Source organism: Dromaius novaehollandiae, chromosome W (assembly GCF_036370855.1).
Source record: "Dromaius novaehollandiae isolate bDroNov1 chromosome W, bDroNov1.hap1, whole genome shotgun sequence".
NCBI classification, from domain to species: Eukaryota; Metazoa; Chordata; class Aves; order Casuariiformes; family Dromaiidae; genus Dromaius; species Dromaius novaehollandiae.
In genome coordinates this window covers 10,146,403-10,168,536 of record NC_088130.1, presented here as the reverse complement: position 1 = coordinate 10,168,536, position 22,134 = coordinate 10,146,403, and the positions used below count along the sequence as shown (strand labels likewise).

Here is a 22,134-nt window from a genome sequence, read left to right as displayed (position 1 = left end):
TTAAAGCACTTTTGGCTCAGTAAAATATGGCTAAAGTTACAACTGTGGAGAAGAAACCCATCCTGCCTTCAGTGCATGGATGGCCTAAATTCAAAAGGACAGGTATTTTCTAAATATTGCAATCAGTCAGTTTAAACCATGCACTACCACTTCTTTCTTTACTGGTGCTTTTTTTTCCCTACTTTCACCAAATCCACATTTTTTTGACAGAAAAGTACCACAAAAGTTGGTAACTGTCACAGAGAAACAAATACTTCCATCTACATTATCTTTTTCTTGCACAACTAAATGCAATTTTTGCACAAGGAAAGGTGTCTGTATTTGTTCTATGTCACTAAAGAATAGTTACATTTGCCCAGTAATGGCTGCTCGTTGTCACTGATGAAGCTAATGTCTCATTTTAATTAAAATATTAACTTTTTTATTACTAGATTTTGTCTGATGCAAACCTAGAAATAATAATCAAAAAACAAGAAACAGAACTCAGATTCCAAATATCTCACAACTCACAACTTGGAATTATGTTTCCAACATTAATATATGACAGATATAAATGGAAAGTAATATATTGTTATGTTTAAAAATCTCAAGTGACTCATATTTTCTGCAATATATCTCACTAATTAAAGCAAAATACCTTGTGGAATACCTTTTGAGTTATTTGACTTGATTTCATTAATTCTGGCTATTGAAGTCAATATAAATTCAGTCTTACAAAATGAGACCTAGAGCATCATCCATTTGCTCTGCTAACACAAAGGGACCTGCAAACAGTTACTTGTTCTGCAGTAGACAGGAGGCACGAGAGCGTAAAATAACTGCAGTCAATCAATGTTATTTGTGCTCAATATCTTGGAGCAGAGATGCTCATCTCAAGACATGAAAGAATCCTTAAAAAAATTGAAGGAAATCTAATGAGTTGACACATTTTCTGTCTCTTGCTTTTGAACCTTTCTACTTCATTCCTTCTTCTTAACTCCCGATTGTTTATGGCTTTTCTGAATGTTCTATTGCTTTGGCTTTTTTATAGCTGCTGCTTTTTTTTTTTTAATAGACAATATAGGAGAAGACTCCCTGATCTCCTCCCATGCTATAGATTAGCTCTAGAGGTACAATTCTGCTGAAAAGAATCTTAAATCTATTGAACACATCTCTGAGGGCTGATTATCTAGGTAAGTCCTATAACCTGAAATGGAGAAAATGATATGGTTTAAAATGAAGCATAATGAACCTTCATGAAGGCCATGAGACCAAGATTTCCTGCATTTCTAGGCAAGCTTATAATAAACCAGCTATACGGAAGGGAAGAGGGTGATATTGCAAAAGGGTGAATAATGCAGTCTGAGGTATGGACATGTATATTCCTATGTTAAAACTTCAAATGAAAGACAGGTAGGCTGAGGTTGAAACACTCTACGATGAACTTTAGAGAAGGCAATTTTTCTTCATTTCCTCCATAATGCTTGCACCTATAGCCAGAATATGGGAGTAGATAATTTCTTCCAGTAGCATGCCAGTTACTCCAGTAAACATATAGAAATGGAAGGCTACAGCCCATTATCAGCAAGTTTCCTCAGTTGCCATCGCCACTTCTGGACAACAAAAGGGAGACTCAGTCAGTCAAGTAGGTGAAGAACATAAACGAAGAGATGTCTTTTAAAGATGATCCTGACCACAGGCCAATTCAATGTGAAGATGAAGAGGGGAAGGAAATGCTGAAACAGACTCACATGTGTCAGAGAGCATATCACAGACCGCTAACAGCCCTGCAAATCCTGCAGACTATACCCCATGGGGAGGTCTGCAGCGCCCTGGAGTTTGGTCAGCAGAGGCTGGTAACACTACTTGCATGCTTGGAGCTCAACAGGGCTAAAGAGTCTAACCTCAGCTAAGCCTGTAGATGGGTGTTATTGAAATTAGTAGGTGTGCTGGAGCTTTCCCAAAGGCAGGTCAAGTTCAGCTTGAGTACAAGTATTTCAGAGCTTTCACAACTAGTTAAAATACAAGACTGATAATACTGCCGCTCTCAAATCACTTCTGAAATCCAACAGAAGGTTGTTAATATTGATACGGTTAATATACATCAAACAGAAGTCCTTTAATTTTTCGAATCGGAAAATTCTTCACAGTGTTGACATTTCTCCACTGAACTCTCAGGATTGTTTGGTTTCAGGGACTGTAGGGCCCAAGACGCATTTTGTTTTAAATAATCCTTCATAAAAAATTCAGCTTTCAGTCTAATATGATTGAAACTCAGCTTGAGTGTGTTTTATAATGCATTGAACTGGAAAGAGTATGGGTGTTGAATAATTCAAAAACATGATAGGGAAAATAGTGATATATATGTGTGCATACAGGGAGGGGTGATCAAAGAAATCAGTGTGACTTGATATGTCTTGTTATCTCATTTTATTTACTTTTCAGAACTCATCCAAATATTAGAGGGGAAAAAAATCAATATCAATTTTCACCTCTGTCACGTTCCATACTTCAATTATTAATGAATGTCAAATTTGACCACATTTCTTCATACCACCTGCTCTGCAATAATATTTCTGAGCCTTTATTAAAAATGTAAAATTGTCATTGAATTTCCAAATATGATTCTCTGGTGGCTAATTCAGCTTGTTTTATTAATAAGTGAGTTCTGATGAGTAATACTAATTTAATACACCTGCATGTAAGATTAAACCATAAATTATTCCTGCTGAAGGTGATGAGATTTGACTGCTGTGTGGTTGTTAGGCAATAACCCTCTGCATTAACCCATAAGTACACTGAGGAAAATAGGTTTCTTTACAAAACTGAAACTCTTAATATTTTTGGATTAATTCAGGTATCTTCCATATGTTTTTATTTATACTAGTCCTTCCCTCTGTACCTTTCCCTGAAGATTACGGAAACAATGATCAGCTATGACTGAGTGAATTTTATATATATACTACAAATACACTCATGTTAACCACACACGTGCGCATGCACACATACACACACACACACACAGAAATGTATACACACAAGAAATATAAAATTACAAAGCCCTCACTTATTGGGGAAAGGATCTAAAATGAGAATTGATTTACTTGGCTTTGCCAAGTTTCATTATTGTCACCCACATTAGAACACTCCATGGTAGCATTTACTGTTGCTCTTGGAGTTAAATAATACTCCCAGTTTTGATTTAGTGCTAAGAGCTGGAAAGTAAATTGAATTATGATGAAATCAAGACCATTAAAGCAATGTTTAATTCAGAACTTTACCTATTTAATGTTTTCATACTACTTTTTGTTGAGACAAGAATAGTCAAATTGTTTTCAACACTAGTCACAAATTATTCCATAGCCTTAGTAACCTGAAGGATGTTAAAAAGGTGTGCCTTTCAAAAGTAAGCTTTTAGAGTATATTTCTTTTGATATATTGCATTTAAAATCTTCCAGACAGAGCTGATGTTTAATGACTGCAATTCATGTAATGTTCAATAGTCTTCCTACTTTAAGAGTAATTTCAGGACAAAATAACTTTCAAAATTTCCAGAATACAAGACCAAAAGTTATTGTCCCTCAAGCAGACGGACCATTTCACAAGAATATTACATCCAACTGCCATTTCTAAATACAGCCCCATGTTAAGGTACACATACAGTCAAACTTACATGGACATACTTGATCTTCCTTTCTACTACTGAAGTCCAATAATATGCTAAATTATACTATTCACTAAAGTTTCATAATAATTTGATTTTACTTCCATATCAAATTAAAGTCAGCAAGCCAGATTCGAACCTGGCAACAGAGAAGTCCAACAGCATCCATGGCCACTAGGTTGAGGGAGGTGATTATCCCCTCTACTAGACCACTATCTATCTACTGCATCCAGTCTGGGGTCCCCAGTACAGACAAGAAAGATGAAAACGAACTCGTGGGACTTCAGCAGAGGGCCATTGAGATTGTCGGGGACTGGAGCACAGCACTCTTTCTCTATAGGATCAGGATCTCAAGAAAATAGGTGCATGGATGACAAATAGCTGGGTTATGGTTAGCATAGATTAGAGTGAAGTCAGTGACAAAAAATAGATAAGCGATGTGACCTCACTTATGACTGAACTCCTCTTGTCCAGGATGTTGAACTAACTGGTAAATATCATTATAATGGATTTCCAAGAAGTTTCAGTGATCAGAAATACTGACTTCTCTTTTGCTTGATGGAATAACAGTATTCTTACCTTTCAAAAACAAACTCTAAAGCATGTATTTTTTGGTATCAAAAACGGGGGTCACATAATTAACGTAACCTTAACTTGTAGAGAAGCCAAAGATTAGAGATAGCAGTGCAATATCTCACCTGCAGAATTAATTGAAGCAAACATGTCACAGTGCTTGTCACTGCAGTCCCAAGTGCAGGCTTTTGTTTTTTATGCGTCTTCTAATGCATTCCATTTGAAATGTAATGTTGTAATAACATACTGTTGAGAATCATTTGTATTTTTTCCTCATAGTCAATATCAGTACATTTTTTCCATTTTTCCCTTTATTTCCATTACTGAAAAGTCACTATAGGCTTTGAAAATAAACTTGGACTAGAACTTCTCAGGTGCTTTCACTAGCTTTAGAGTTTTTGTGGTACTGTCGAAATATCTAGTCATCAAAAGTTAAACACTTCACGGTTATTAAGGAATTTTCATTTAGAAAAACAAGGTTGAATGTTCTGATTTTTGTTTTAAAGTGATTTATTTCTTTTTTAATATTGTAGGACATTGTATTTTTAAGCAAAAAACTAAGTAAAAAGTTTCATTTGATCAAAACCAAATATGTTTATTTTCAAAGTTATAATTTATGTAAAATTTTGAAAGTGCTCAGTTTTCTTCCATTTTGTATTGTTAAAAATTGATTGACTGGTGAAATTTCCACAATATGGAAAATGTGTTTTCTGGATCCTCACTTTAACCTCTGGGCAAATGCATATGCTCAATGGCATTAATGCAATATGGCTGTCTTGAAACTAGGCCAACAGTTACACTTACGCAGAATTAATAGTGCCAGATGCAGTTCCACAGGTATGTGTTGACATAAGTGTGATATCATTAATTCATCTTTAGAGGCCTTCTACTGCTGATTAAATAATAGAAATGCTAGATCAATGCTACCTAGTAAGGTTGACATGGGAAGAAATGGACAACATACCGTTTCCTTAATTCACAAATGTGCAAATTCAATCTGCTATTAATAAATGATGATAAAATCTGGAATTCCACAGGAGCCTTTTCACAGATCCTTCCTCAGAAATGGTCCTATAATTTCCAATTTTCACATCAAAGCAGCAGCTAAATCATGCAAATTCTTACCAGTTTAATTTTAAAATATGTAGCTTTGCGATGACAAATATACTACTGTGATGGACACTGAAAGTAAGATGGAGTTCAGAAGACAACAGAAGGGGGACTATGTCAAAAGCAGCATAAACTTATATAGTTATTGTTTTACCAGGAACTGTAGAATGTTGATATGCACCTCAATTTCCATTCTAAATGCAATGTATTCATGTTGATCCAAAGAAGAGGCAGTGAATAGAAAATAGTTCCTATAGTCAGTAATACTGGTGAAAATAATGTGGAATAATTTCATTGCCTAACTTGGTTTAAAACAGAATCTGTCCAAATGTCTCTTCAAAGAGTCTTTTCTTTTAGCAAGATGGTGAGAGGCAATATCCAGAGCCATTTTGGTCATATTCTATTTTACAGTCAATCCTTCCTGCTGTTCAGTATAGATCACTATCTCAAATTGGAAAAACAGAAGATAAAGAGACATTTCTGATTATTGTGGATGTTACATTATGTACTTGAATGACCAGGACTGGCTGGATGTCTCAACTATAATAATTTCAAAACCATGCTGATCTTCATTACAATTTTGTTTGCCCTCATGATTAATCATAACTTTCATCTTCAGCGAGGAAAAGGGACATAATATTAAAAGATGAGGGCTTGAGCTGTTAACCCTACTCCCCTCTGTAACCCCACCCTATTTTTCACTGCAGATAACTGCTGCTGCTTGAAATGTATTCTCTTGCTTAAGAAAAAAATAACCTAAGAAGCCCAGCAGCAGTTATATGAGTTGCTCTACTCTTAAGCATCTTCAGTCTGATTTAAGCACAGCCTTCATTTAAAACTTTACCAACGGGCATGTTATGTGAAGTGGAAGCTTATGTAAGTACCAATCAAATTCTACAGAAGCTGGCCACAAGTTTGTTACACTCCATTATTAGGAACAATGAAAAAATCTCTCTTGCTTTCTACCCTCTTAAGCTTTCCCCTAGCTGATCTAGCACAGCTGAAGGAAAAAGAAAAAGCCATCTGAACCTAAAAATCTAATCTAAAAAGAGATTGGCCTGCTTATCCAGCATAATAAAGGCAGTTTCAGTGTACAGTGAAGCTGAGCAGTGTTACAGGGCTAACAGTGGGAACATTATCTCACTGGGGAAGTATATATTACAATTAAAAGGTATATTAACTAAAATCCCCTGAATGTTAACATTCTTCTGCAAAAAAGCCTATGTATGCATGCTGGAAAAAGAATCCTTTCAAATCTGATATTAGTTTTGGCCAAACAGCTTAAAATTAAGAAGTAAGATACTAAACACCAAAATATTCTCTCCTGGTAGTTTCTCCAGGACTGCAAAGATACAAAAGTATTCCAAGATAGCACAGGAAAAATACTTTTTCTGATAGCCTTGAAACTGGCTGATGAAGAAGTATTAAAACCAAACAGTTACATTTCCTAGAGTGAACTTCAACTTTCTCCAATTTGTGACCCTCTTTTCTATATGAGAAGATTTCTCTAATGTGGATAATTGCACTCATGCCAGGACTGAGAAAATAGGCCAAGAAATAGGCTATCTGTGATTCTCTTAACTGCTCCAGAAGTCAACAAGCTTGACCCTTTATCCATGCCTTACAAATCTTTTGACAGGCTAGCAAACCATTTCCCAAGTATATTATATGGGATGAACTAATTTCAAAGAAGGAAAAGGAGGGCATGAAATACAGTGCCTATATTAAAAAAGAAAAAAAAAGGAAATGAAATTCATTTTCAGACTTGGAGCTAAATATTCTTGTTAGTTTTGCTAGTGAAGTACTCTAGCATTCTTAGCATGCTGCTAACAGGCAAGCAGCAAAACAATTTACTGGTTTACTGCCTTTGATTTTATGGTAGTTGCATTTGTACCATGTCAAACAAAAATAATTACAAATATGGCAGTATGCAAATCAGACAAAAGTACTTCTAAATACCAATTTCACATGCACATCCTTTTTTAGGCTTCAGAGAGCAAATGGATAAAACACTGGGTTTAACTCTGAGGTCAAGGTTGAAGTCATAACTAAAATATGGATTTGCGTTTTAAAGCCATAAGACATGCTTGGTCACAAATACCATACAATTTTCCTTGCTCTGAAGAGGTATGAGTAAGTATGCTAATGGAATTACCCCTCACTCTTCTGAAACATAAATTAGGTTTTGATGATATAGTATAGCTAGCTAAGAAATCTTGCTATAATTGAGATAACAGAGATCATATAGCATGCACATCTTTATGCACAGCTCAAAGGACAAATGACTCGGATAATGATGAATGCAGAAGTGCAGAGAAGGCTAGTGCACTTGAAGCCTCCGAAAATTGTTATGACCACAATTCACTGCACTTCATCAGCATATCAAAATTACAAAGCCCAATTTTATGTTTTGGGTTGAACTGGGGAAAAAAAAACATAAACAATTTTTCATTAAAAACAAAGACACATGAATATTGGAGAATTATGGAACAGTTCATTTAAAATTGCTCAGTGTCATGAGTTTTACAAACAACAGACTTGAGTGTGATGTGCTATCAAAAAAATTAAAAATACCTAAATTCATAATGAATATTATTCATTGTCAATAGTTCAGTGAAGTCTTGACAGCACCAAGTCTTGCACAAATCAATGTAAAGGGAACCTTTAATACAACTAGCAGAGCAGGCGTTACATAAGACTGCTCAACTCTTCAGTCATAAGATATTGTTTGCAGGTGCATAAAACCTTGCCAATCTACTGAAGCTGAAACTTGCCATGCCAAATTTGATTCTGAGTTATTCATTATTTATTGGGAGGTATTTCAGGCCATTTTCAAAAATAAGGTTGGGAGAAATAATGAGGAATATTTTCATGGCCCTTTTAATGACTATCTATATTAAAGTAGCAATTGGGTGCCCCATTGCTATCAAGCCTTCTTACACTGATTACCTTACATTCAAAGAAAAGAAACAATCCCTTCCCAGAAGAACTTGGGTTCTAAAAAATATATGTAGACCCATAAAAAACAGAATCAGAAAGAATGATGAAGCCCTACATTTGTTCTGGTATCCTCCAGCACTGGTTACATCAGTATTGTCAAATGGAGAAAAACTTGCCCACAGCTTTCACTGAAGACAGAAAACAGAATTAAAATAGATAATACCAAAGAAGAAGAACTAATTAGGTTAAGCATCAATCATCACTAAATCTACCAGGTATCTTTGGTTTCATAATTACAGTTCCGCTTCCTTTTTCCTTGTTATTTTCTTTTCCCTTTCATATTGAGAGAGATTGTGCTGAGATAGAATAACTACAACATATAAAATAAACTTTATATAAAGTTATCTTTATGTCCCTTTCTTTCACTTTCTTGCGCTGCTTTCTTAGTTTTACAATTATCACCTAAGAAAGCTCTTAAACTTTTACACTTTTAGCGAATGAACAGTGATGCACAGGTTTGCCTCATCTCTGTTATATTACAAACATTTTTAGCCTTTTTTAGAGACTGAAATAAATATCCTCGAGGACTCTGACATAGCAATGTGTTCACTGAATGCAGAGCTACAGTCTCTAGTGGGAATAAACTGTACCTGAGCATTTAGCTATGTGACTAGTACTAGCAGTCATTAAAGATACTCAGGTGTTTAATACTCACCATCATAGTGACCAAATAGCTGTATTTTTCATTATATACTGTTTAACTTCCCATGCATACTGCCATCTTATACTTCCTTGTCTTAGCCTGCCATGCTTTTCAGGCAGATTCTGTTGTATTTACTGATTTGCTGTTCCTGCTACCAGCGCATCCTTTCCCTTTTAATTTCAGACATAAAAATATCAAACTTGATTCGTAACCAGGAGGGAATGGAAGCAATTCCCTTGATTTTCAATAAAAATAATAGATATAGTAACTTGTATATAGTAACATATATAATTAAAAACATTAAATTAAGGCACAAAATGTTTAAATCATTTTTAAAAATCTATTTAAATAATATCTAAATAATGAAAGTTCTTTGACATATGTTAATCATAATTCAATATAGGCATCTTGGTTGCATTACAGATAATGATATTTTTACTATCAATTTATATTATATAATCATATAACGGAAATTTCTGGTGTAAGACCAGTGTTTCTTCTGGTGCAAACAGCACACCTTCCAGAGGTTAACATAAGCTGAAGCTCTGGCCCAAAATGTTACTTGGAGATCTGAATTTACAGCATTATTATCTTATGTTTTTGCAGTAATGAAAATCAACATCCTTGGAATAAGGTGAACAGAAGAGCAATTAAAAGCATGAGGCTCTAATATCTTAAGGGTTTCCAGTTCATTATTTAAACTGAATCTTTCAACCTTGGACTAATTAAGTTATATTCCAATTTGGAACATTTTCCTTCTCAAAGCTTTTTAAAAGTCAAATGATTCTTTCTTCTTTGTCCTGAGATAACTATTAAAAGTATCAGTGTATGAAATATTATGTAACCTGATGGGAACACTAAGATCATTTAATAGAGGGGCAACTCTGGGATTTTGGTTTTTCATTTCCAGCCTGCTAATGATTAAAGCATATTTCTGTTCTTCATTTGTAAAGAAAAAATATGCACTCTTTTGTTCCAAGAATATAAGAGGCTGCAGGGCTCATTAGCAACTATCCCTTATTGTCTCTGAGCTAAATACAGTCCTTACTTTTGTGGTTGGTCCTTACCAACCTTACCAACCACAAAAGCTCAATAAACAAGCGGAAATCATGGCAGTAATCCTACCTCTACTGACGTCAATAACAAATTTCCAATTAACTCCAGTAAATTCTGAGTGTCATCCACTATCTTTCGGTGCACAAAGATGGGCACTGAGGGAGAGTCCTCAGAGTGCTCATCACAGAGCATTTCCCCAACATCCAGTGAACTGCGGAAGAATATTCTGCAGCTGTCTTCAGCGCAACAAAGTTCATGCGGGATAAAGAGCTTCAAGCTGTCTACCCAGACCACCACTTGACTGATCATTGGCTCAGATCCCTGCTCTTCACCCAGCAGCATGCTGTTGGCATATGAAGCTTTTCCTTTGCTGTGTTTGGATGCAACCCTGTTAACTAAAGCATGGCACAAGTCTGGTAGCTTTCCAAAAGTATTCCTGGAATTCCAAAGTCCAGTTGCAATAAGCTCTACTGCAGCTGTTCTGAGGACCACGTCTTATGCTCCTTTTGTTTCGTCTTAAACTACTTTTCTTGATTTTTTTAAATCAAGAAAAAGCTTAAAATTTTAAAATCTTTTCTTGATTTTTAAAATCTTTTAAAACTGCAGTGGTTTTTCTTTTCCAAATTTGCCTCCTCTGTAATCTTATTTTCAGTATTTTTATCCTCCCACCTATTCCTCTCTCAATTTTTTTTCTTATTCCTTTATTTTTACCACCCTAATCTCTTCTCCTCCTTACACTCTTCATTTCTGCTTACCACACACTAATCTGTCAGCTAATTGTGCTATGTCCGCATCATTGTACCTCTTCTGCTACAGTCCTCCTTGCTGTTGCCCGTTCACATTCTTACTTGTGGACCTGATGATTTCTATCCCAATAATGTTCTGCAGTTTCCAGAGAAGTTTTTAATGGCTTTGATCTCGCACAGTGGCCCATTCCCTGCTAGTTTTGACCAAAGTTTCCAAGGAATCACCACATACCTTTCAAAGTACAGTACTTTACTATGTGATGAGAAGAACTTTTTATCCTCAGAGTTTTAGAGATTTTCTTGTTACTGAGTAGTGTTCTGGAGTTGTTCACTTCTGAGTTGGGGGATGTCTTTTTCTAGTGACTTGTCATAACATCTTTTTCTGTGCTAGGTTTGGCTTACAGGAGAGCTTTCAAATCTCAGGAAGCTAAGCTGCAGCTGCTCTGCTAAACTGAAAGACAACTGTGGAGAGTGGCACTTGACATGGAAATGTTGCTCTAGGCCTGGTGGGAAGATGCTGCCAGCCTCAGACACAAATATGACTTACTGCTTAGAACCTAGAATCATTATTTAAAGCTTCAGCGTAATGCACTGCATGTTCTGCAAGAGTAGATTTTCTCTTGGGTTACAGACACTATGAACAAAAACAACACTAGATCAATATAAGCTTAGAAAATGCAAATCTCATTAAAGATATTTTAAGATAGTCTTTACCTTAAAGCTAGGGTGAGGACTAATCTTCCTGATTTGCTGTGAAAATTACATAAAATGCCTATCTGAATACTTATCTCCAACTGCACTAACAATTCTAGTAATTCTGGCTAATTAACACTTGATTCTGGTAGTGGCATATTTACAGATGTGGGTTCAGAAATTTGCATTCACAGTTACACCTCAAGTTTTTAACCTGGTGATGATGCTATATCCCAGCCTGGGAAGTGCAGGCCTCTGTAAGACAAAGCTTTATGGAAGACTATTAAACCAATGAAATAGAGAGGATGTACTGTTCAAAGCTGGTTCAAAGAGCTTTTAAACTTCTCATCAGATTTTTTTGCTTTCTTCTTTAGGAAATAGCATCTCCTGGGTCTCAAGTCCCAACCTGTATCATTATTTTAACACATAATATATATTATCCAATCCAAGTGTCTATGTACAAAGAGTTCAGACTAACTTGGATAGAGCAGAGACCCACCGAAGGACAAAAACATTTGATTTCTGTTTCTGGCAATTGTATAAACCAGGTGAATGGCACCTTTTATGATAACTGCACTATTTACTCTTTTCTTCAGACTTAAATCCTCTGAAAATAATAGAGCAGCTCTACAAAGAGTTGTGACTTGCTTTGAAGGGTTTTTTTTAAATAAGATTGGTTCACTCTACAGTTTTAAGTAATGGGGAGGCAAATTTACAGTATAACACTAATCCTATCACAGTAATTCTTGCCCAACTGTGGAAAAACCCTTGATAAAAATACATTCACAGACCTCAGAAAGATGTTACTGATTTTGTTGCACTTGAAAATTGCTGCCAAAGATAACGCTGGGCCACATTTATGCATCTGAAGTTCCACCAAACTCTGACTATGACACCATTAATATCCTGTCTATTAAATGAGCCACATGGAAATACTCAATTATTTCATATACGAGGTACCATATATGTAATCTACAAATGCAATAAAGGAATACTTCTAACAGATTTAACCTAATTTACTAATAGGCATAGTTCACTATCGCACAACAAACTCTGGGCATGTTCGCAATTCAGCTGAAAGAGAAAATGAAATCCAGCTGTTCACAAATAGAATAAGCTAAAATAAAGTTCTCTTTGGCCATTGCACTCAGTACTAGGATTAGATTTTCATTCTTGGAAGCAAGTTGTTATTATAAAAAAAAGTGACTAAAACTGTAGGGTTTAATCAAGGTGCACAAACTTTAAAAGAAGGCCGTAAGAGGAGGGCAGATAAAGAAGGACATCTCAACTGCATATTAGCCTGTCACTCTAAAAGGTGATGATTACCTTTTAGTTAACTCAGCTCTGATTGTAATCAAAATACTAGCCACTCTAATATTGCCAACTGATATTACAGCAGCTGAGATGATCACCTGTGATGGAGTTTCCCAAATTCCTGAAGTATTCAGTATTGACTTCTGAAAGGGTAAAAGGCAAAATATTGCTCTGCGCTCATATAAAAATACTGGTGACCTTTAATTATCAACTTTATTTAGTACAAAAGTTTTGTAGTATTTCAGACTTTGTTTCATTGCAAGTGCTGATGTTTCGATGGTTTAGTAATCTGGAAGGCTTTTATCTATCTCGTTGATCCTGTAAAGATTAATTTCATACAAGCTCCATAAGCTCAGGGACTTAATATTAGCAATGCCCATTGACCATGGCTTTAAAAGTACCTTTGTAATTCTGACATTTCTTGATGAGATGTGTTCTCTGGATCTGGAAAAAGCTTTTAATCGTGTTGAATGAGGCTACTCTGTTTCAAACCTCTTGGGGGTTTAGTTTGATAATAGATTTTCTCCCATAGCACTGCTCATTATCTGTAGTCAAAGCCAATGGGTTGATTATCCCCTTCCTTTCAATTAGGCCTCTGCACCCATGGGGCCTGAACAAGTTGCCTTACTGATAAAAGTTAACTTTCAAGATAGTTTTGCAGTGTACAACAAGGATGGGTTGATCAGTAGAGCTTCAAACTTAGCCAGCTGCAGATCCACTCAGTCACTGAAAAGAATCAAAGAAGACAGCCACAAAATAACCCTATAGTTAAGACTTAAAAATACATGGCAAGGTCTGAAGCCTTATTCCATGTTAAAGAAACACAATTAGTTTGTATTAATCTAAGGGCCTAATGGAAGTACTGCAGAACAATGGGAAGACATTGTGCTGAGATTATTTTGTGACTCTTAGTTGGGAAGCTATATTGAATTATTGAGGCCCACAAAAAATTTCATCGCCATATCTGCTTTCCTGCTCCACCTTCTATATAAATATGTGCATTTTTTTCTTCTAATCTCATGACATTTATGAACTTGTTTAAATAAAGGTGAGAACAAACGTCATTAAATATTGTACTTGCATACAGCCTAACTTTGAAATTATTGCTTCTCATCACTATGATAGTAAAATATGACATATTTCACAATGCCATGACATAGTGTTTATATACCATGTCACATTACTCTAAAGGTTACACAGTCTCCCAGAAACTGGTGACAGTAACTATTAAATTAAAATACAATTTGCCAAAAATGGAAAAAAATATTGGTTTAACCCCATAATTTATACAGAAGTAAATGCAAGAGTCATTGTACACAATCTGCATGTAATGAGGGTCATCTGGAATATAACCCTTAACGAAAATCTGGTGGAACTTTGGAGTGAATGAAACCATTTATCTGTAAATATCTTCTGTTAAAGAAGGTATTTTGCTTCAAAAAAAAAAAAGAAAGAAGAAAGCTCATAAATTGCTAAAACTGTGTCTGAAAAAATACAGCCCACATTACTCATTTTCTATGCTTAAAGTATTTTCTATGAAGTGTGAACAGAGGGTCTGGGAAAATGCTAAGGAAATACGAATTGTCAGGTAGAGTGGGGAGAAATGATGCTGCATTGGTAGAAGAGCAGAAAGATTTTGAGAGCCTACATCAGAGGATTGAGTGACCCATCGGGGGAATGGGTTAAAGAGATGACTTTGGGAGATGTGGCAGGTTTGTTGGTGGCAGATATCTCACGCTTTTTTCATGAAGGGGGAAAGGCTGGAGAGTGCTATAACATCAAATGTACTGACCTCTTCTGCCTGCCTTCAATATATGTGCCAAGATATGGGATGGAAGGGAAGTTTCGGCAGGTTCTACAAGCCTTTCTCTCTTCCCACACTATGAACAATGACCTGGGAAGTATTCCTGCCCCTTTGGGATGTGTCAGAGTTTCTCACCTCCTCCTTATCTGTGTGCCAGGGTATGCAGAAGATTATACCCTGAATGAGGACAAAATTCCTTTTTTTTTACTCTACATATATGTCTGGGCTGAGTGACAAAGGATTTAGATGAGGTAATACAAGCTGATACAAACAACAAGAAACATATATGAGCATATATCCATACCACAACCTATTAAGGAAGGTAAACTGCATGAAGGTAGAGGTCCAAGACCTGATGATGAAAGGATATAATTTTTAAAAGATAATTTTTTTACATGAACGCCAACTTACACAGAAATAAAAATCAACAGACCACATATAAACTTTGCTACATCTACATTCCTCTTGAAAAAGGAAAAATTTTATTACATCAACCTTTGCATCTGCATGGAAACATACCAGTGTCAGTCTGACAAAGTATATTTTTATTTGACACCACTCAAAACTATCTATCTTCTTCCAAGGAGGGATGAGGAAAACCCAGGAAATGGTTTTAAAGCACAGACAAAATACATATTTATACTTACTAGCACTTGTGAACAGTTGATTTACTGCCTAGGAAAAAAAATATATTAACAGCTACAGTTCGCTTCATTATGTGTGTAATAAAGTGGCTAATGTTCTTTTCCTCCCTTTTGTAGCAATAGTAAATGAAGATTTGCATTCTGGGTAGAGCTTTCTCTTGGGGAAGCAATAGAAGCCTAGACTGACAATCCCTAAGCCCCAAACCTTGTTAAATGCAGTTTCAGTCCTGGGGACCTAATGCACTGATTGCTTCCCGAGAAGGAGTCTCATTGCTTGCTCCATTCAGTCCTATTACTGAAGGTCTAATTACATCTATTATGCTGTTCAGTTTCACAGACAGTTGGCAAGGGGAGGAGGGGGTGAAACGAAGCGGGGCAGCGGCAGGAGAGAGGAAGAAGAAACCAAATGGTAGGGCAGGAAAAAAAAGAAAACCACAGGCCTCAGCTATTGAGAAATGAACTGGTGACTGAACTGACTACTTTGTGAGATTATATCTAAACCACCAAGTGCGTTACTGTAACAAGACAAAATGGAGATGGTTCCAATTTTGTATCATTGCCCAGGCAACAGAGAACCAATTACTCTGTCAAAATCTTAGGTACTGGATTTAAAAGCTTCGCAAGGCCTTAGCTCAACCAAACAAATTTTTGTATGAAAAAAAAAAAAAAAAGGGCAGGGAATGAAGCATTTTTTAACCATGTTGTAAAGTTTCATTTACATTCCAGGCTGCCAAAAGCCCTTCCCAGACCTCTTTTTCTCAATATAATGCAAACATCACATGCCATATTATGTTTTTGTGTAGCCTAGATTAAGACTGTTATCATGGCCTAATAGAGCTCAAAATGAGAGGAGAGGGAGGGAGAGAGAGAGAGAGAAAGAGACTCATTATTTTTAGATGGCTTCACTTTTCCCATAGGGTTCCCATAGATCCTACTTAGCAGCAACTAATTCCTGTACTGATTAAGTGGGAAATATACAGAATCTCAAAAGGTCAAACCTATAATCAGCTGCCCTAAGGGGTTGACATGGAAAACTTCTTAATCCAAGTTCAGTTTATTGCAATCTTATAACAAGGTGCAGCCAGTGATGTGATGCATCGAAGAGAAGAGGGAGCACTCCTAACAGAGCTCCTTATGATGGCTCGGCCTTACAGTATACTGCCTTACCTTGTGTTTCTGTCAGAATTCCTATTATTTAGTCTGTTATACTTGTGCATGCTGATCATTTGTTTTTCTGTTGGAGGAGGTGGAGCTTGCATTTATAATAAGCTAAATCTGCATGAGACATGCACACTGCATACCTCGGAGAAAAGGATCCCCTAGCTGATCTACAAAGCAAATGGGAAAATAAAGCTCTCTCAGGGGACAGGAAGGAGGAAAATAGAAGCAAAAGTAGAAACAAATTATTTAATAAAAAAACTTCTTGTTGTGTGGGTAAAAGCAAGTTTATGAGTAAGGATTGTTTCTGTCCATGTGCAATATGATAACAATAAAGTGCATTTTAGCACACGCAGGGTTATTTCCAAAAAATGTCATCTCTGGTCCCTGCTTGGCATCTTCTGAATCATATAAGCACTATGCAAAGTAGGGCCTAATCCACCTTCCCAGAAAGCAAGGGAGACACTTAGCCATTTCAGTAGGATCTGAGGATCCTGGGTATACCTACAACTTAAACCACAGCAAAATTGGCAGCAGGATTTTGGGGTTTGTTTGGTTTACAGTGTACGGGCTACATTCCAAGGCTGGCTCTAGGCACAAGCTATACAGGCAGGTGCTTATATCTGCAAACTTTTGGGGCAAGAAAGTAGCCATGGCCCCACTACTTGCATCCCCTATGCCAGAGCTGTGGACAGCTAGACTGAAAGCTGCAGCTGCTTTGAGAGGGGACTAGGGTGTTGGTGGTGGCTCCTCACAAGAAGTGGTGGCTTCACCATCACGGTCTTCCCCATTTCTCTTCCTCCACACAAAAATAGGAGTAGCTTGCTGCATGCTCCAAGGCTCTTTCCCTTGTTTTGCCCCAGCTCTGCTCTTTTCCCCTTTCCTTCTTCTTTCTAAGCCAGAAACAGCCAGGTCTCTCCCCTAGAGTAGGGAATGGAGTTTCCCTTTTGCAGCAAAGCCACCCTGAGCTAGCCATGCTCCACTCACTTTAACTAAGCCATGCAAAGCAGCGCTGGATCATAGTTTCAGTCGCTTTCCAACCCAAGTTTACGAGCTGCTGCACAGTTCCATTTTGAACATTATGGGAAGGCACTGAGTGCTGCTCGGGTGTCTTTACAAAGTCCTCTCAATGCCAAAAACCATGCTAAATCAGACCTCTACAAAACAAGCCTGGGTTACTTCTGTCAGTTGAACTTGTATGGGAATAGAGCCTTCCCAGGTGACAATTCGAAAGTGTTGTCATATTTAGCATGTAGGTATGAGGCTCAGATTTTGTGTAATTATCACATGGTCTGATTATTTCACTGTGTAACAGAACTGGAAAAGATATTCATCTGTTATCCAACGTGCAATTTAGAGACAGCCATACAGATAAAACCAACAGCAAATCCTCAGAAACAAGTAATCCAACACAGCAAGATAGAGAGGACTTTAAGTATGAACATTTCTATCTTTCAAAATAAATAATCCACGCAGAGGTCCAAAAGTAGAAACCTGTAGGGGCAGACAGCGAGGGATTGGACAAGATAGAGTTAAGGAGCCGAAAGCCTTGGGAGGAATAAATAGCAGTATGTAGATAAGGTAGTAGCCGCACGGAATGAGGAGGAGTGATGATGGGAACATGACCTTCGGGAAAGTACAACATGGCGCTTACAAGGGGAGTGGAAAGTACCATAGATCACTGTGGAAAGTACCAATCCTGGCTAGAGCTTATATAAAGGGCTCGCTTGCTTGAATAAAGTTGATTCTGATCCAGCACATCGGAGTCCGTGAATCAGACCGCCACAAATGACGCCCGAACAGGGACCGAAGACTGACTTCGTCCAGGGCTGTAGAGGCAGCGGTTAGCTGAACCGGTGGCGGAGCCCGGCTGAACAAAGAGCTGCTGAAAGGAGCTGGCGAACTGCTGAAAGGAAGCAGAAGGGGAGCCGCTGAAAGGAAGCGGCATTGCGCGCAACAGGTTACCTACCACTGGACGGAGGTAAGCGGCCGGGAACGCGTGGGAGTCGTGGGAAACGGAATCTCCCCGCAGGATAGGTCCGTGCTAAACGTAATGCAAAAGACTTTGAAACAGCACGGCAGAGATATACACCCCCCCCCCCCCCAAGACCTCAAAATGTTATTGATGTGAGCACGCTCGAACTGTCCCGAGGTGAATTCCACCACGATTTATAGCCTCGGTACGTGGGACTCAATCGGAGTTAAGCTCTGGGACGCAGCAACAAGAAATGATAAGACGGCGGCAGGACTTTTAGCCCCGTGGCGAACCATGCTTGAGACTCTGAAAGAGCATAGCCAGAAGGAAACACGGGGACTGGGAGCAGTGGGTGGACGGGACTCCCCAGGAAACGACCCAGACAATCCATTTGACCCAGGGCAAATCGATCCGGAACAGGAGCCGGACCTCTATCCGCCTCTTAATGCGCCTTGCTGTGTCCATCTTACGGCCCCTTCGGAACCACCCCCCCCCCAAGAGACAGGGCCTCCTGCGAGTGCGGACTGCCCACAACCCCCCCCCAACACTGACCCGGCCTTCTGGGAAGGATCCATCGCCCCAGGGCCGCTCGGCGGGGCGTGACTACACCGGCCGGGGACACCCCTCCGCCTGCCTTCTTCCCTCCCTCCTTTCCTCCCTGCCTTCCTTCCCCTCCCGCCCGGCCCTTCCTCTCTCCACCGCGGAGCAGCAGGAGGAGGAACATGGCGAAAGCGGAGCAGGCCTCAGCCTGGAACGGCAGCACGAGCTCAGATTCAAAGGGCCTTTCACAGATGGTGTCACCGCAAACCTGAAGCTCGGCAATCCTGCAGACGGGAATGTGTGCTTCAAAGTTAAGACCACGGCACCATGTAGATACTGTGTAAGACCTAACAGTGCAATTATCGATGCAGGAACATCAATTAATGTTTCTGTGATGCTACAGCCTTTGGACTATGATCCTAATGAGAAAAGTAAACACTAGTTTATGGCTTTAAAAAAAAAAAAAAGAAAAGAAAAACCAACAGCCTATGCTTGCTCCAGCTGATACTTCAGATATGGAAGCAGTATGGAAAGAAGCAAAACCAGAAGAACTCATGCATTCGAAACTTAGGCGTGTGTTTGAGCTACCAACGGAAAATGATACGCCTTATGACATAGAAATGAAATTGTATCCGCAACTGCAACAAAGACAGATTCTTCTGTAATGTCTAAATCAGTAAGGCCCTCTTCGGAGGCACCCGGCTCGAGCTGTGATTACTGCACGTGTATCATTAGGATTTGGTTATTTAATTTGCTTTGATTTGGCTCTGAACTTTTCTGCGGGAACCTAGGGTCAGGCCCTGTTATGGTGGCCGACAAGCCTAATTTCCATAACAGTTTGGCGACCCAGGTGGGACCCTAGGCGACCACTGTCGGGGCCTCTCGTCTCCAAACGATCATCTGGCGCCATCGGGTGAGTTCACCTGGGATCTTTGGCAACGAGAGGCACCGAAAAGGTGAGTCTTAAATTCCCGCCTAAATTCTAAATTCTGGTCTGGTAACAGTGCACTGTAAGGGGTGCGCGGGCTGGCCACCGTAAGGCGTACCAGGGGACGGGTGCGAGTCCCATCCCCAGGGTCTGAGTGGGCTTTAAGTCCCAGCTCTGCCCGGCCGGAAAGGGGAGTGCGCAGCCTGATCAGCGTAAGGCGCACTGCAAGACTGTAAGACAGAAGTCTAGAGTCACTGTGACTGGTGTGAGCGTGAGCAGTACTGTGTGTGCGAGTGTGTATAGCCTGGGAACCGACCGGGGCGCCCGTCGGCTGAGGAAGCCGCCCGCTGCGAAGGGACAGCAGTCCTAGCAGTTAAAGACTCGGGGGGTGTGAGTGCGGTTCCCAGAGAGTGAGAGAAAGAGAGTGTGTGATAAAAAAAAAAAAAAAAAAGCTGGTCCAACTATGTCAGGAGGATTGCCCATTCCTGACAAAGGAGGAAAACCCAGCGGAACCCAGCAAGGGACTTTTGATCAGCAGGCTAAATTGTCCCATGATTTCTTTTTTTTTTTCCCCACTAAAATGCAAAAGCGCCACAAAAAACTTATCATATCACAAGGGACTAGGCCCAAGACATTATCCAAAGTTGCCCCCATTGCCAAAATGTATCCCCGTTACCACCCTACTCAGGGACCAACCCTCGAGGCCTGCAACCCTGCAATGTCTGGCAGACAGACGTTACCCATTATCCCTCATTCGGAAGACTGAAATACGTCCATGTCTCTGTAGATACCCTTTCCCATTACGCTGTCACTACTGCCTATGCTGGGGGAAAAAAAGGCCGTGATGTATGTCGTCACTGGCTTGCCTGTTTCGCCACAGTGGGGGTTCCCACTCAAATTAAAACTGACAGTGGTCCCGCATACACTGCACAGCGAACGCGGGCATTTCTCCAAACCTGGGGGGTCGCTCATGTGACCGGAATTCCCCATTCCCCAACTGGCCAGGCAATAGTGGAACGTACCCATCGTACTCTAAAAGACATGCTTGAAAAACAAAAAAGGGGGAATAGCCCCGGTGCCTCCCCACAAGAGCAGCTGTGGAAAGCCTTATATGTTCTCAACCTCTTAAACCGTTATACGGACCAAAGTGCAGTTAATAAGCATTTCTCATGCCCTACGTGGCAAGAACAGCCTCGGGTTCACTACAAGAACCTGAAACGGGTCAATGGAGTGAACCAGTAGACTTAACGTGGGGGAAAGGTTATGCTTGTGTCTCCACAGGTAACGGGCCTCGTTGGATGCCTGCACGGCTGATTCGACCTGTTGACGCATCCCTCGAAACACCAAACGAGGACTGAGAGCCCGTTAAGATGGTTGACGCATCCCTCGAAACACCAAACGAGGACTGAGAGCCCGTTAAGATGAGCCCATGTCGGGACGTTTTCTGGCAATACCTGCCTGCCTCGTGCAGGGTCACTATCGATTCATAAAAGCTTACCGCGACTACACGACCTCACTAATAAGTTGTAGATAGAATCAGAGTGGAACCCTTTTGAGGGATAGGACTGGACGTTAGGTTTGGGGTCGTGGGTTAAGAAGGTACTGGCGTGTGGATTGGTAATCTTGCTAAGATTTCTAGCCCTTGCTATCTATCTCCCCTGCTTAATAAGCCTTGTGCAGAGAATGACTCGAAGGGCTTTGCATCAAGTACTTGTTGTACAAATACACACTGCACTGGCAATATTTAGTTTAGAAAATAAAAAAGGGGGAGATGTAGGGGCAGGCAGCGAGGGATTGGACAAGATAGAGTTAAGGAGCCGAAAGCCTTGGGAGGAATAAATAGCAGTATGTAGATAAGGTAGTAGCCGCACGGGATGAGAAGGAGTGATGATGGGAACATGACCTTTGGGAAAGTACCGATCCGGGCTAGAGCTTATATAAAGGGCTTGCTTGCTTGAATAAAGTTGATTCTGATCCAGCACATCGGAGTCTGTGAATCAGACCACCACAGAAACCAAAAAGCTAGCCTTTGCAAAAGGCAAGTGCTACATAATTTTGGATAAGAGGGCAGCTCGCCAGAGGGATTTAGCTGACGCATTACATTTACTATGTATTTTGGAATAGAAGTATATTTCAAAGAATCAAAAATACATTCTGAGTGTCCTTCTGTCCTCTGAATAAAATTTGTTTTCGAAGGTAGATGTTCAGAAGTTGTGGCACAGAGATCCATATGAAGATAAATCTACTTAGAATCAAGTGAAAGGATTTGGAACGTGTAAGTATACATAAACAGATGTATAAAAGAAA

At 39.3% G+C, this 22,134-nt stretch overlaps 1 pseudogene; it reads left to right on the top strand.

Moving 5' to 3' along the window:
• The first annotated feature begins 17,894 nt into the window (after positions 1-17,894).
• Positions 17,895-21,808, top strand: LOC135324272 (vesicle-associated membrane protein-associated protein B/C-like; annotated as a pseudogene).
• Positions 21,809-22,134: the final 326 nt, after the last annotated feature.